This window comes from Lytechinus pictus, chromosome 5, assembly GCF_037042905.1.
Source record: "Lytechinus pictus isolate F3 Inbred chromosome 5, Lp3.0, whole genome shotgun sequence".
In the NCBI taxonomy this organism is placed as follows: domain Eukaryota; kingdom Metazoa; phylum Echinodermata; class Echinoidea; order Temnopleuroida; family Toxopneustidae; genus Lytechinus; species Lytechinus pictus.
Window position 1 is genome coordinate 10153791 of NC_087249.1, and position 16329 is coordinate 10170119.

General features: G+C 33.8%; 1 protein-coding gene across 1 annotated transcript in view; it reads right to left on the minus strand.

The window, feature by feature from the left end:
• The window catches only part of LOC129262446 (regulator of G-protein signaling 9-binding protein-like), a 30943-nt gene extending 16784 nt beyond the window's left edge, over window positions 1-14159 (minus strand). Inside the window, exon 1 of the mRNA XM_054900568.2 lies at window positions 13718-14159. The gene's annotated coding sequence lies outside the window, so the exon portion shown is untranslated. The remainder of the gene's footprint in view (window positions 1-13717) is intronic.
• Between the last annotated feature and the right edge of the window lie 2170 nt (window positions 14160-16329).

Consider the following 16329-nt stretch of genomic DNA (forward strand, 5'->3'; position numbering starts at 1 on the left):
TCACACACAAAATTAAATACTTGTAGAAGTATTCACAATGCGAGAGTGCATTAGTAAGACTCAAAGTTTCGATTAACCAAACTTTAAGGAGTGTTCGAACAATACATTGAATGCCCTTACATGTAACCCTATCTAGGCCGGGGTATTTTGGGTGATCATATGGCCGGGGAGGGGGGGGCCTCCCAGGCCCCCCCTTGAGATCTCGGCCATTGGCGCGCTATCGCGCCGAAAATTGGCATACAGGTTGTCTTGGACATAATCTACAAAACTATACAGTAATTTATTTCATGCAAATTGGTATTAAGCAATTATGCTGATTTATGCATAATTAGTAAGCAAAATCATACTTTTCCCTCTTACTTCCTAAATAAAGCTCAAATTGTTCCAAATTTTGGTATAAAAACTCTTTTTGGTGTTCCTAGCAAGTGTACTTGAAAAAAGAAATTGCGATATCAGATCAATTTCTTATTTATTTTATTGTTTTTTGCATATCTTATGTATTTCCTTGTTTTTTTGACCTTTTGTTTTTCATTGTTTTTCAATTAAATTTGTTGGGGACACTTTTGAGATCATAAATGGCATATTAAAAATAAATGCATTTAGACCAGCAAAACTAAAAATAATCATACATTTATGATTTTTTAGTTGAAAACAGAATTTGCATTGACTTTGAAGAACCTGCTCTTTTTCTAATCCTGATGTGATGGTGTGATTGGTTGATCAGTTTCTAGCTTTTTTTTCATTTACCAGTGTTGATGTACATGTATGGCACGCTCATAGGGAAACAATTAAATATATGTTTCACTTGAAAAAAATATGTTTCTCTTCCACTAAACCATTTCACTCAAAGAAATTTATATTTCACTTATCAAAAAAATATGTTTCACTTTAAGAAAAAAATATATATTTCACTTTTCAAAAAAATATATTTCACTTTTCAAAAAAAATATATTTCACTTTTCAAAAAAATATATTTCACTTTTCAAAAAAATATATTTCACTTTTCAAAAAAAAATTATTTCACTTTTCAAAAAAATATATTTCACTTTTCAAAAAATAATATATTTCACTTTTCAAAAAAATATATTTCACTTTTCAAAAAATATATATTTCACTTTTCAAAAAATATATTTCACTTTTCAAAAAAAATATATTTCACTTTTCAAAAAAATATATTTCACTTTTCAAAAAAAATATATTTCACTTTTGAAAAAAATATATTTCACTTTTCAACAATTTTTTTTTAATTTTGAGAGAAAACAAATCCTTTCACTTTTGTTGGATAACACATGCGGCTGCCGTATTCGACCGTACGTAGAATTCATCTATCTACCTACATGATATATCTATCTATCTATCTATCACTCTGCCTAATATATATCTATCTGTTTAAATATGTCTATCTATCCATCTATCTGTCTGTCTGTTTATCTATCTATCTCTCAAACTATTTATTTTTCTATCTATCTGTCTAATAATTATCTGATTAAATATGTCTGTCTATCTATCTACGAATCTATCTATCTGTCTGTCTGTCTCTTTATCTATATATCTATCTAATATTTTTTAATATGTCTGTATATCTGTTTATTTATCAATCAATCAATCTATCTATCTATCTATCTTATGATTTATCTGTCTTTTTATCTATCTGCCTATTTATCTTTATCTATCTATATTATGTCTATCTGTTCAAAATATGTATGTCTATCTGTATGTCTACCTTTCATCTTTCAATCTAATATCTATTGATCTGTTCAAATAATCATGTCTGTTTATTTGACTGTTTATCTATTTAATATATATCTATTAAATATGTTTAATATGTTATTCTATCTGTCTATCTATCAATAAATATATCGATCTATTTTCTCTCTATCTATACATCTATTTATCTATCTGTGTATGTACCTATGTATCTATCTGTCTCTGAATCAGGGGCGGAAATCTCTCCCAAAAGGTAGGGGGGACACAGGGGCGGATCCAGCCTTCGCCAATAGGGGGGGGGGCGGAAATTTGTTTCAGCCATATTTTCCCCGATCGGCAGCTCGAAGAAGATTTTTGTTTGTTTCTTTGAAGGGGCAGTCCTCCTTAGTCACTTCTTAGCTTTATTCTTATAAATTAATATATAGTATCATAATCCTTATTTATATGATGCGAGCGCGAAGCGCGAGCTAATTTTTTGGAAATTTTATGTATTTTTTCCTTAAATTTGAACATTCTGGGCAATGTTTGTTATCCTGAAAAAGATGTGTATGCAACTTAATAATTACTACAAGCGCAAAGCGCGAGCAGAAATAAACTGATGGAAAAGATACCTGTTAAAGTAGCATTTAACAATCAAATAATGCGAGCGAAGCGCGAGCTAATTTTTTTGTGACATTTTCACCTAAAGAATTGAAACTCAAGCAGAATAGGTATATAAGTAAACAATTGATGCGAGCGCGAGCGTAAAATTTCGAGATTTAGTCCTATAATATTTACTGAACGAGACACTCTACTCATGTTTTGTAAATCATGAAAAGGATGAGTATTAATAATGCGAGCGCAAAGCGCGAGCAGAAAATTTTTATATACGTTTTGAACTGGTACCTGTTGAAAAGGTAACTGTTAAGGACTGCTTGCACTTAGCCATGAAGGCGTTACATATTTCAACAATCAAAAAATGCGAGCACGAAGCGCAAGCTGAAAATTTTTGAACTTTCTAAAGAAAGAATGGAAAATTTTAATCAGTTTTTGTAATCGTGAAAAGGATATAGCTATATAATTTAATAATTGAAGCGAGCTCGAAGCGCGAGCAGAAAAAAAACGAGATTTAGACCTAAAAATGGGCCACTCTGTTCATGATGTACAAAAGGATGAGTAATATTGGGTCTTCCCACATTAATAATGCGAGCACAAAGCGCGAGCAGAAATATTTTGATATTGTGATCTGAAACTGGATAATGATTTAAATAGAGAACAAGTTGAGTATCTGAATAAACATGCGCGCGCGTGTTTCATAAATTATTTAGACCTAGAATCTAAACATTCTATAAACATGTACATCTTTAATCATGTAAATCATAAAACTTTGATACTCCGATCTGAAAAAAGAGTCAATTTCAGCTTTATATTTCAAACACTTTGTAGAAAAATTGTAAGGCAAGCAGCAAATGTTAATATTCAGACCATAAAACTGACATTTTTACAGAGCACTTTTTAAAAATCAATTTGTAAATCACACAAAATAATGAAAGTTCGATTTCAAAGGTGAAATATGTTTTGTATATTGACTTCCAAACTTGACATTCGAGCTCCATATTGAACAAGATATGTAAATCACCTAACAGGCAATGCGAGCGCGAAGCGAGAGCTAAAATGTTATATATAGTGGCACGAAAGATTCTTTTTATTTTCCAAGTCTTCCCCTCATCTTGTTTTATGCACTCGTCGTCCTCTTCATTTTCTCCTCTCTTTTCCCTCTTTTATTCCTTCTTTCTTTCCGTTTTTTTTTTCTTTTTTTTTGCTCCGCCAAGAGGGGGAGGGGGGGCGGGCCCCTCGGCCCCCTGGTCTTCCTACGGGGACAAGGGGCGGGAACATTTGACAAGCAAAAAAAAAGGTTATCCCAAAAGTAAGGTCATCTTGTCCCAACTCGTCCCCAAATACATGTTTTATTTCGATTTAGAATGATGTATTTCTTACCATCATAAAAGACCAAAAATAGTAGGGGGATCGACATTTGATATTGTGTCCCCCCTACTATTTTGAGTAGGGGGGACACGTCCCCCTGTCCCCCCTGGGATTTCCGCCCATGCTCTGAATCTATGTTTAGATCAAATATATCATAATCACCGTTATCATCATAATCATATTTGCCATCAATCATTATCAGCATCATCCTCCTCATCATCGTATATTTTTTCGTCAATCAATATCTATCTAATGTCTGTCTATCTATCTAATACCTATTTATCTGTTATATATATATATATCTATCTATTAATATATATCTATCTTCTATTAATCTATCCACCTATCATTTATCCCTCCATCCATCCATCTATTTATCTATCTTTCTTATATGTATCTGTTTAAATATGTATGTCTATCTGTCTGTCTATTTATCTTTCATACTTATATCCACTCATTTGTTTAAATAATTATGTCTGTTTATCTATTTATCTACGACAGGCCACCTAATTCGTCCGCACGACGAATTAAAATCTAGTTTCACTTGTTACATTTTAAATCTGAGAGAAAACATATCCTTTCACTTTTGTTGGATAACACATACGACGGCTGCCGTATTAGACCGTACGTAAAGTTCATTCCTCACGTAAAATCCATTCCTCTCGCTACGAAAAAAAATTCACTCTTGTTGCAAAATTCATTTCACTCAATTGCAAAAAATACGTTCCTCTTTTTTCTCGGCCTGTAGGCGGCGCGCTTCATTGTTGGCAGGACGAGGTAACAGAGATGGTTGCAAAATTGTCGCTGTGCTGAGGGGAGAAATCATGAAAGCGGTTGCAACTCACAAAATGACAAGGATATGGGGATATCAGCGAACGCAATTACGTCACTTTCCCACGTGCACGAGAATGCACCACGAGGTGGGCCCATGAACACAAAACGTAAAGTTTGATTTTATCGCTGATTATGCACAATAGCCAGTGCAATCAGCCGTTGCATTCTGCCCTACGATCAATCACTAACCTTAGCACGGTCTGGCTATACGTTTTGTAGGCATGGGGCATGAATACTTTATACATACACTATCTACAGAGCTGAATGGTCAAGGTAAGTGTTGACATTTCCCTTTTCTCCATTCCGTCTGTCTTTTACTTCATTGACATACGATGATCGTAATGATTGATTAAATGAAGCTTACAAAGAGCTACAATTCACTGGTCAACTCGCTTGTACCTGCACTGCAAAACCAAATTCTCTCCAGTTTGTCCGAGACATGAATGGGGGGTTTTCCAATGCTACTCTCAGAACGGGCAGTACTTCACCGTCTTTTGAACAGACATGAAAAGTGAGTATACGGGACTGAAGATAAGTGATGACGTCATCGCTCAACCCTAAAAATTTGGTGTTAGCCGAGAATGTCCACCGAAAGCGATGACGTCTTCACCCATTCAGTCAGAGCGCCACGCGTATGCTAATGAGCACGATCGCTGAAATTTATTCAGAATTCAGTCATGTATGCTTTACCGCCTATGTCTGGTTTGAAGAAGCACTGCCCGTGACAAAATGGTGAGAATTTGGTTTTGCAACGGAAGTACAAGCGAGTTGACCAGTGAAATGTAGCCTTTTGTAAGCTTCATTTCATCAATCATCGCGATTATCGTATGTCAATGAAGTAAAAGACAGACGGAATGGAGAAAAGGGAAATTTCAACACCTTGTCCATTTAGCTCCGGAGATAGTGTAGTGCCATGCGTGGAGCTATTCATGCTTCATGTCATGCCTACAAAACGTTAGTGATTGATCGTATAGGGCAGAATGCAACAGCTGATTGCACTGGCTATTGTGCATAATCAGCAATAAAATCAAACTTTATGTTTTGTGTTCATGGGCCCACCTCGTGGTGTATTCTCGGGCACACGTGGGAAAGTGTCGTAATTGGGTTCGCTGGTATCCCCATATCCTTGTCATTTTGTGTGTTGCAACCGGATTCATGATTTCTCCCCTCAGCACAGCGAAAATTTTGCAACCATCTCTGTTACCTCGTCCTGCCAACAATGATGTGCGCCGCCTACAGGCCGAAAAAAAAAGAGGAACGTATTTTTTTGCAATTGAGTGAAATGAATTTTGCAACAAGAGTGAAATGTTTTACGTAGCGAGAGGAATGGATTTTTACGTGAGGAATGAATTTAACGTACAGTCTAATACGGCAGCCGCCGTCGTATGTGTTATCCAACAAAAGTGAAAGGATTTGTTTTCTCTCAGATTTAAAATGTAACAAGTGAAAAAGAAACTAGATTTTAATTCGTCGTGCGGACGAACTAGGTGGCCTGTCGTAGATAAATAGATAAACAGACATAATTATTTAAACAAATGAGTGGATATAAGTATGAAAGATAAATAGACAGACAGATAGACATACATATTTAAACAGATACATATAAGAAAGATAGATAAATAGATAGATAGATCGATGGATGGAGAGATAAATGATAGGTGGATTGATCAATAGAAGATAGATATATATTAATAAAAGGGATTAATATATAGATAGATATAAACAGATAAATAGGTATTAGATAGATAGACAGATAGACATTAGATAGATATTGATTGATGATAAAAAATACGATGAGGAGGATGATGCTGATGATTGATGGCAAATATGATGATGATGATAACGGTGATTATGATATTATATTTGATATACACATAGATTCAGAGACAGATAGATACATAGATACATACGCAGATAGATAAACAGATTGATAGATATATAGATAGAGAGAAAATAGATTGATATATTTATTGATAGATAGACAGATAGAATAACATATTTAACAGATTTAATAGATAGATATTAAATAGATAAACAGACAAATAAACAGACATGATCATTTGCACAGATCAATAGATATTAGATTGAAAGATAAAAGGTAGACATACAGATAGACATACATATTTTGAACAGATAGACTTAAGATAGATAGATAGATAGATAGATAGATAGATAGATAGATAGATAGATGGATGGATAGATAGATAGATAAAGATAAATAGGCAGATAGATAAAAATTAAGACAGATATACAGACATTTAAACAGCCGGATAAATCATTAGATAGATAGATAGATTGAATGATAAATAAACAGATATAGACATATTAAAATAAATAAATAGATATTAGATAGACAGACATATATAAACAGATAATTGTTAGATAGAAAAATAAATAGTTCGAGAGATAGATAGATAAATAGACAGACAGATAGATGGATAGATAGATAGATTTAAACAGATAGATATATATTAGGCAGAGAGATAGATAGATATATCATGTAGGTAGATAGATAGATAGATGAATTTTACGTACGGTCTAATACGGCAGCCGCATGTGATATCCAACAAAAGTGAAAGGATTTGTTTTCTTTCAAAATTAAAATGTCACAAGTGAAATTATTCTTTTCAAAAGTGAAATATATTTTTTTTGAAAAGTGAAATATATTTTTTTGAAAAGTGAAATATATATTTTTTTGCAAAGTGAAATATATTTTTTTGAAAAGTGAAATATATTTTTTTGAAAAGTGAAATATATTTTTTTGAAAAGTGAAATATATTTTTTTTTGAAAAGTGAAATATATTTTTTTGAAAAGTGAAATATATATTTTTTTGCAAAGTGAAATATATTTTTTTGAAAAGTGAAATATATTTTTTTGAAAAGTGAAATATATTTTTTTTGAAAAGTGAAATATATTTTTTTGAAAAGTGAAATATATTTTTTTTATAAAAGTGAAATATATTTTTTTGAAAAGTGAAATATAAATTTCTTTGAGTGAAATGGTTTAGTAGAAGAGAAACATATTTTTTTCAAGTGAAATATATATATAATTGTTTCCCTATGGGCGTGCCATATACATGTAGCGGGATCTCATTTTTACTTTGACAGTCATTCTGCAAGGATCAATATTACTGACACTCTTCATGTCAAAGAAACTAGATCCACCGTCTATTGCTAATAATAGTGGACACTTTAAATTCACAGACACATTTTAATCAGCTGTATAGTACAGTCAAAATGCAGATTAAAATGACACAGGGAGTATCAAGAAATGGAAGCTCAATGTGTCTATAGCCCATCTGAACTGTACATTTTAATTGTGTTTGCCTTACTTATACTTATAGCTGGTTCTTTAATTGATGTTGAGGGTTTTACATCTTTTGATTTACACAGCCCAAGCCAGATCTCGTACAGTTTAGTGAATACATTACCAATATACTGACCAATAAGTATAAGAGAGGAGGAAACCTATTCAGAAATGTTGAATTTAAACATAAACTGGTGTCTGAAATCCTACTCATATTATTACAGAAACAGAAACATGAATTGTACACACATTATTGAATTTTTAGTGACATTTATGTTGTTGACCATACATGGACAAAATGTAACGTGAGTAACCATTTTATCTGCACCCCTAGTAAAAACCTTGTGTTCTTTATTTTCTTAATTATATACAGTTTGTTTCCCTAATATACTTCTTTGAAATGGATATAATCAACTTTCATAAAAGCCTTGTATGAGGACACTTTTCACTTATGTCGACTTTTCATTTTATGCATGTCCAAATCATGTAACGTGAGTAACCGACACATTTCAAGGATTTGCCAGGAGCATAATAAAATTTCACGAGTTTGTTTTTAATAATTTATACAAAGGATAGTCAGACTGTGTACTTTGTTGTGATAAGGAGATGTTTAGTTCCTATCAATAATAATGGAGTTACAGCTCCAAGTATGAGTCAAGGTGTCTCCAAATGTAACGTGAGTAACCATGGAATAGCCCAAGGGCAGATCCAGCCTTCGCCAATAGGGGGGGCCCGGATTTTTTTTCAGCCATATTTTCCCCGATCGGCCGCTCGAAGATGATTTTTGGTTTCTTTAAAGCTAAATGAACGTGGTTGCAGTAAAACACTGATTTCGTGTGAAAGTCTGTAAAACCAAGGTAAAGTATTGATATATCATCGTGGATCTAGATCTAGTACAGTTACATAAACCGAACTTTGTGAAATCATAAATATCTAGCTAAAAAACGATCACACTGAAGATCGCCAACACAGATAGGCAAATTTAGACCTACTGAACAAGACACTCTATTCATGTTTTGTAAATCATGAAAAGAATGAGTAATTGGGGATCTTCCTTACATTAATAATGCAAGCACAAAGCGCGAGCAGAAAATTTCTATGTACGTTTTGAACTGATCGAAAAGGTACTGCTTGCACTTAGCCATGAATATGTTACATATTTCAACAATCAAATAATGCAAGCGCAAAGCACGAGCAGGATAGCTATATAACTAAACAATCCATGCGAGTGCGAATCGCGAGCTGAAATTTTTTTGAGATTTAGACCTAAAAACGGGACACTCTATTCATGATTTGTAAATCATGAAAAGAATGAGTAATAAGAGATCTTCCTACCTTAATAATGCGAGCACAAAGCACAAGCAGAAAATTTTTGATATTGTGATCTGAAACTGGATGATTTAAATAGAGAACAAGTTGAGTATCTGAATAAACATGCGCGCGCATGTTTCATACTTAATATAGGCATTCTAAATACATCTTTTATCATGAAAATCAAAGCGAGCGCAAAGCGCGAGCTTAAACTGTTTGATATTTGGATCAGAAAAGAGTCAATTTCTGCTCTATATTTCAAGCACTTTGTAGGAAAATTGTGAGGTGGATATGGATCGCACTTTTATTAAAAAGCTGATATTTTTCATTATTATTACTTTGAGTTTTGTCATAGGACCAGGACATCCTTAGGACACGTCATCATATAAAAATGATGACTATCTTCCTATTGCTCTTGCTAAGTGCGAGATGAAACAAAAGGGACAATTCAATTTTTAAATCAATATCTTATTCATTAATGCCTAATGAGGGCGTGAAATCTGATGATATTATGGCCTGAAAACTGGACATTTCAAGGATACGTTACATATTTCAACAATCAAATAATGCGAGCGCGAGCTGAAAATGTTTGACATTTCTACATAGAGAATGGACAATTGTAATCAATTTTTGTAATCGTGAACAGGATAGCTATATAACTAAACAATACAAGCGCAAAGCGCGAGCGGAAAAAATTCGAGATTTCTACCTAAAAGCCAATCAAAATGCGAGCATGCAGCGCAAGCAGAATATGTTAATATTCAGACCATAAAACAGACATTTTTACAGAACACTTAAAAAAAATCAATTTGTTAATCACAAAAAATAATTAAAGTTCGATTTCCGATATGTTTTGTATATCGACTTCCAAACTTGAACTCTCCATATTGAACAAGATATGAAGTCCACCAAACAGGCAATGCGAGCGCGTAGCGCGAGCAAATATTTTATATAGTGACATGAAAGATTCTTTTTATTTTCCAAGTCTTCCCCTCATCTTATTTTATTCACTCGTCTTCCTCTTCTCCTTTCTCCTCTCTTTTCCCTCCTTTTTTTTTTCTTTCTTTCCTTTTTTTGCTCCGCCAATAGGGGGGCCCGGACCCCTCCCTGGATCCGCCTATGCAAATGCGCACTGTGTTTGTGGAACTGTGACTACAGAGTGACGAACGATTCCTATTCAATTTTTTTTTTCTACAGAGGCTGCAGTAAATTTCTAAATGCAGAGAAAACACACAACTGTTTGACATTTTGGAGTTATATTCATAATCATCGTTGTACGGAAGAAATAGGTAGTCCTGTAGTGCTTCTGATCATTCCTTAGAGGTTTCTTAAACTGGTCTTTAAAACAACTAAACGTGTGTGGAGGGCGGATATTTATGGGAGAATTTGGTGCATGGAGGACCAGTGTTTGTCCAGTGTAGTTTTGAAAATGTTTTTTAATTCGCTTTAATTTTATTTCATTCTATAATAATATGAACATATTTTAGAAATTGAGGCACAGGAAACACTTATTTTTGCATGATAAATCGAGTGCATAGCTTTATTTAGGACCCCTTCGAAAGCAGGCGGCAAGAGGTGTTCCGAAAACACGGCTGGATTTTTGTATGAGTGAGTTTTGTGATGTTTTCTTCTTGGTTAATGATCTTTAAAATGTTTGCCACAAATAAGTGAAAGATGATTTGTTCAAATATTAAAATTGGCTTAGTTTTTATCGATTGTAAACAAAGTGCGTAGCTTAAGTGCCCCCAATCATAATGGGAGAGTTGTTCACAAGTGACATCACACATCTTTGTCGCATTGCCAATGAGAGGATCTCCATAAAACCATAGGCAGCATTAATCGCAATTATTGCGATCAACGAAAGTTTGAGAAATATTGGACAAATAATGAGGAAGTTATGAGCGTTTGTATTAAATAATGAGGAAGTTATGAGTGTTTGTATATTATTATACAAATGCTCATAACTTCCTCATTATTTGTCCAATTTTTCTCAAACTTTTGTTGATCTTTTTCTTTGATTTTTCTGTTTTCACACAAGCTATCCTGTTCCAAAGGTTTCATTCTAAAATTTAAAAAAGTAGACCCTAATATTGGGAGAAAGGAATAGAAAGGACATGAACAGAGTGTGACACTCACTAGACAGGAATAACCATTGTTTCTGGGGATTTATTTAAAGGAGAATGAAACCTTTGGAACAGGATAGCTTGTGTGAAAACAGAAAAATCAAAGTAACAAATCAACGAAAGTTTGAGAAAAATCGGACAAATAATGAGAAAGTTATGAGCATTTGAATATAGCGATCACTAATGCTATGGAGATCCTCACATTGGCAATGTGACAAAAATGTGTGATGTCACTCATGAACAACTCTCCCCATTACCTTAGTATATATTTCACTTAAACTGCCTCTTTTATCACATCTATCAATGGATCATGTGTTCTTTCTACAGGAGGGCATGTAATACAGATTTTTAAAGAATACATCATGGATAAAGAGTTTGTATCACCATTAGAAAAAGCAAAAAGATACATTTTGGGGGTATTTTATAGTCCATCATAGGGAAAGTTGTTCACATGTGACATCACACATCCTTGTCGCATTGCCAATAGGAGGATCTCCATAGCATTAGTGATTGCAATATTCAAATGCTCATAACTTTCTCATTATTTGTCCGATTTTTCTCAAACTTTCTTTGTTCTTATTCTTTGATTTTTCTGTTTCGACACAAGCCTACTTGTTCCAAAGGTTTCATTCCCCTTTAACAATTTCTGACATTTTACTATTATAATCCCCATTATGTATTGGTGAGTGGAGCCAACGCAGTTCAGCGGAACAACCAAAATACAGAGACTGAAGTAGGGAGTTTGGTGACTTTTTGAAATCTTGAAGAATCCCAACAAATGTGATACTGATATCATTGGAAAGCTTGTGAAATGAGAAAAATAATGGTGCTTCATTCAACTCATTGTCTGATATATTGACGGAGATATTCCAATTTACAGTGGAAAATATGCAGATTTTGTTCTGTCAAAAAAAAATATTAAATTGAAGGCTTGTTTGAGAGGGGGAGACAGTTGCTTTTTGAAATCTTGAAGGAATCCTAACAAATTTGGTACCATTGGAAAGCTTGTGAAATAAGAAAAAGAATGGTGCATAAATCAACTCAGGATGTCAAATATTGACAGAGATATTTCTGTTTAAACGGGAGAATGTGCAGATTTTTTTACAGCAAAAAGTAGATTTTCATAACTTACACAAGATGCAATGAATGGGACTGTGTAATACTTTTTTTTGAAGTGCAATGCACTGCTATGCGGGGCAAGGCATGCCCTTGAATTATACATCATTTTATTCATAAAACTTCAAAGTTCCTCATGGTATAGGTTTCTATAGTATAGGGTTCTTCCTCCTCCTATAATGACTTCATATTTGTTTTATATTACAGGGGCCCGTTTCTCAACACCGTCATAAGTCTAACTTCTTGACTAAATCGGAGATAGTGAGCTACTTGTCCGCTAACCGTTTCACGAAGCCCTCTTTACCAAGATCGGGTACAACAACCTCACTAAATATTTATGACACCTCCGAACCTGTCATAACTTCTTTCTTAGTGACGTAGTGGCATCACGTGGGTAGACTATGACATGCGAAAGTGCCTAGAAATTTTAAAATTATAATCTTACGTAATCAATCATAGAGGTTGAAATTACATCACAAAACAAGTGGGTTAATGCATTCAATGATAATTGTAACACAAAGAAACTATAAAAACTGTTGGTAAACGCCACAAAACCATTCATTTTGAAATAGTAAAATGATTTAATCGATCAAGATTCTACCACGTCAGGCCATCCATAACTGAACTCGTATTTGTTGTTTTCAGACCCCTATTAACAGTTGGATAAATTCTATCTCTAATTTATGCATATAATTTGTCCAATATCATATCTTTCGGTATCAATGATTAAAAATGTTTCGTTAAACTATATTTTGATGACGTTTGGAATCGTAAAAGTCCGTATAATTATCATCATTTTACAAAGAAAACTTTTATGGTTTACTTTTGTAAACTATTAAAATTGGGTCTCCCGGGGGTACCCATCTCAACGTCCGCAAGTGATTCTTTAGTCATGAAATGAATTATTCATAATTTAATTTTCTCTGCAATTGAATGCTCCAGTCTTCATGGTCTAAGTATGTATGATGCATAATTCACCTGTGCTATTATTTTGAAAAGATTTATTTCCCAATTCATCATAATATTTGCAATTTTGTCATAATTTTTCTAATTGAAAATTATGCTATTTTGTGACTAAGGCTACGTCTCGTCTGCTCTTTTTACCGATAGTATCGATATCAAGGTATTCTAGTTAAGAAGCCTTTCGAGAAACAGGTTTAGTAAGATTGGAACTAACTCCGTGGTTGGTGGATAAAGATATGACTAACTTGTCCATGTGTTGAGAAACGGGCCCCTGGCCTATAACTTTTTTTACATGGCCATGGCATGGGTGCACAGCCACAGACAGATACAAATTCTGAAAGTGGCATTTTCACCGAACTCCCTAACTGAAGCTTTTGGTCTAGACACTCACTTGCTCAACAGCTGCAGCTAGATCTCAGTTCACATGAATGATTGAAGCAAAGCCAACTTCAATTTAAAGGTGGCTCTCCCCAAATGGCAAGAAATGACGACTCGGTCAGCTAGTGTGCGCCTGGCTGGGCGGCAGCACTCATCCTACGAACGAGGTCGGTAGTTGTCAGATTCCGTTTATCAATTTCAGCATTGACTTGCATGCTCAGCGCATCAGACTTTTGCTATCAAAAACGCAGTTCTAACGTTAATTGAGTTTAACAATAAAATGATTCTGGCACCATGATTCTTAACATTCATTCAAAGGCAAGATTATTATGGTGGCATATTGCAGAAACTACAGATCCCACTTCAAGACAGTTCAACCTCAACCGCATCACTCCATACATTAGCATCTTCTCGAGATCGTCGTTTCGATATCGGGTATATCCATAGAGATGTATACATCTATGGGTATATCCCGTTGATCGTTTAATGAACCTGTACGTACCTACACAACTAACTCGTCTCGCGCGAGGATATTTATCAGCTCTAAAACAGTAAAAATTCGGAACATACTCTTCATCCTCTCGGTACCAATGAAATGTTGCCTCAAAGGAGGGGAGGCGGGAGGGGGAGGCAGGGTTCTGCCACGTGAATGCAAGGGCACCCCCACACACACAAATATATATATATATATATCAGGGGCGTCGATCCATTTTTCAGATTGGGGGGGCGAAATCATTAACGTTCCAAAGGCGCTCGATCGTACAAAACACCCACCCACACACACACACACACACATACATATATATATATTTTTTTTTTTTCAATATGTTTTTATTAAGGATTTCATTCAAATGAATTACATAAACGGCAGATAAATACAAAACAAAATACAAATCTTCATTTCATATCAACAAGGATATGCAAAAAAGTACATATATATTTACCAAGAACTGAAGCAAATAAGGACGGAATGAAACTCCTTAAAATTATACTTTTATATCTGAAAAAAAAATAACTCAACTGAGTCCCCAACCCTCTATGTATTTCAATAATAATTAATGTTAAATGGCTATATAAATGATTTGCAGAGAACAGAAATCAACCTAAATGTATTATCATTGCATCCCATTTTAAATCAAGCTTCAACATAACTTTACATAATTATACACACATACACACACCCACCTTAACACCTATACACACATGCACATACCACGCATACGTAAACAAACATAATATATACAAATCTGCATAATGAACGTTTAACATTTTGGCGCAATAGGATACAGAAAGAAAAAAAAACCTGCAAATCATATTGATACAAGAGAAGGGGAAATTGAAAAGAACTAGTAAAAAGAAAAAAAAAACATCAACATACACACCAGGATTCACACTCGCACCACACTAGACACATCCCACCTGTTCACATTCAAATCCCTTTTCACCTTCAGTTCATCCCATTTCTGCAAATGTAAACTTAACTTGCCTGACTTCGTTGCCAGGCGTCTTTCTTCTTCTATACAACCCGTTATATATTTGTGTATTTTAATAAATGACGGTACCCGGCCTTCAGCTCTGGAATTAAAAATTGCATATTTAATAAAAAGAATAACAGAATTGACACATTTAATTCTACAAGAATTTCCAGGTAACCCTAAGAATATTTCCCTCCAATTCAAAGTTCTTAATTCAGCTAAACAAAAATGATCAATACAAAATTGCCAAAGAGGTTTAACTTTTATGCAATCCATGAGTATATGAAAGTACGATTCAGTTTTTGTACAACCAAACGAACAATAATTATCTCCCACGAAACCAAATCTCATCAAATGCTCTTTTGTATATATTGCTCCATGTAAAAGCATAAACTGAAATTCCCTTTGTTTTCTTATAAGAGTTGTACTCCTGATATATTCAAATAATTTACAAATTTCTACATCAGTAAAATCAAAATCACTGTGACCATCCTTAAGTGTTAACTTGTATAGCTCTTGTAGCTTAGTAATAAACAAGTTATAAATTGTTTTTGATTTAATTACTTCAAAAGCTGTTTCCTGTTTTCCAATATTCATACTTATCCCAAAGTCTACCAAATCAATTTTTTTAAACTTTATTAAACTATTAAAATTTTTCCAGCTTGCTGGTATAACGTGCACAATATCTATTATTTGGAGAAGTTGATTTGCGGTAATACCGAGATTTTGAAAAAAAGTCACAGGCTTCAAGTGGCCATTATCAAAGATTTGATCAACGCTAAATATTCCTTTATTAAAAAGATCATTGTCAAAAATTGTCAAAAATCATTGTCAAAAATTGTATATATAATATATATATATATTATATATACACACACACACACACACATATATATATATATATATATATATATATATATGTATGACTCATGAGACACAGACACGTATCTCACTACACAGATAGTACGAGTGCCGAGAGTGAGCTCAAATTTCTTTATATTCTGAGCTGAAAACTTGATATTCTAAGCATTTTTGGTACCAATGATTAAGATTTGTATCTAAAAGAGAATAGATGCGAGCGCGAAGCGCGAGCTGAAAATTTTGATATTTCGATCTGAAAAAATGACAGTTTACTGGACGTTTTTGATAA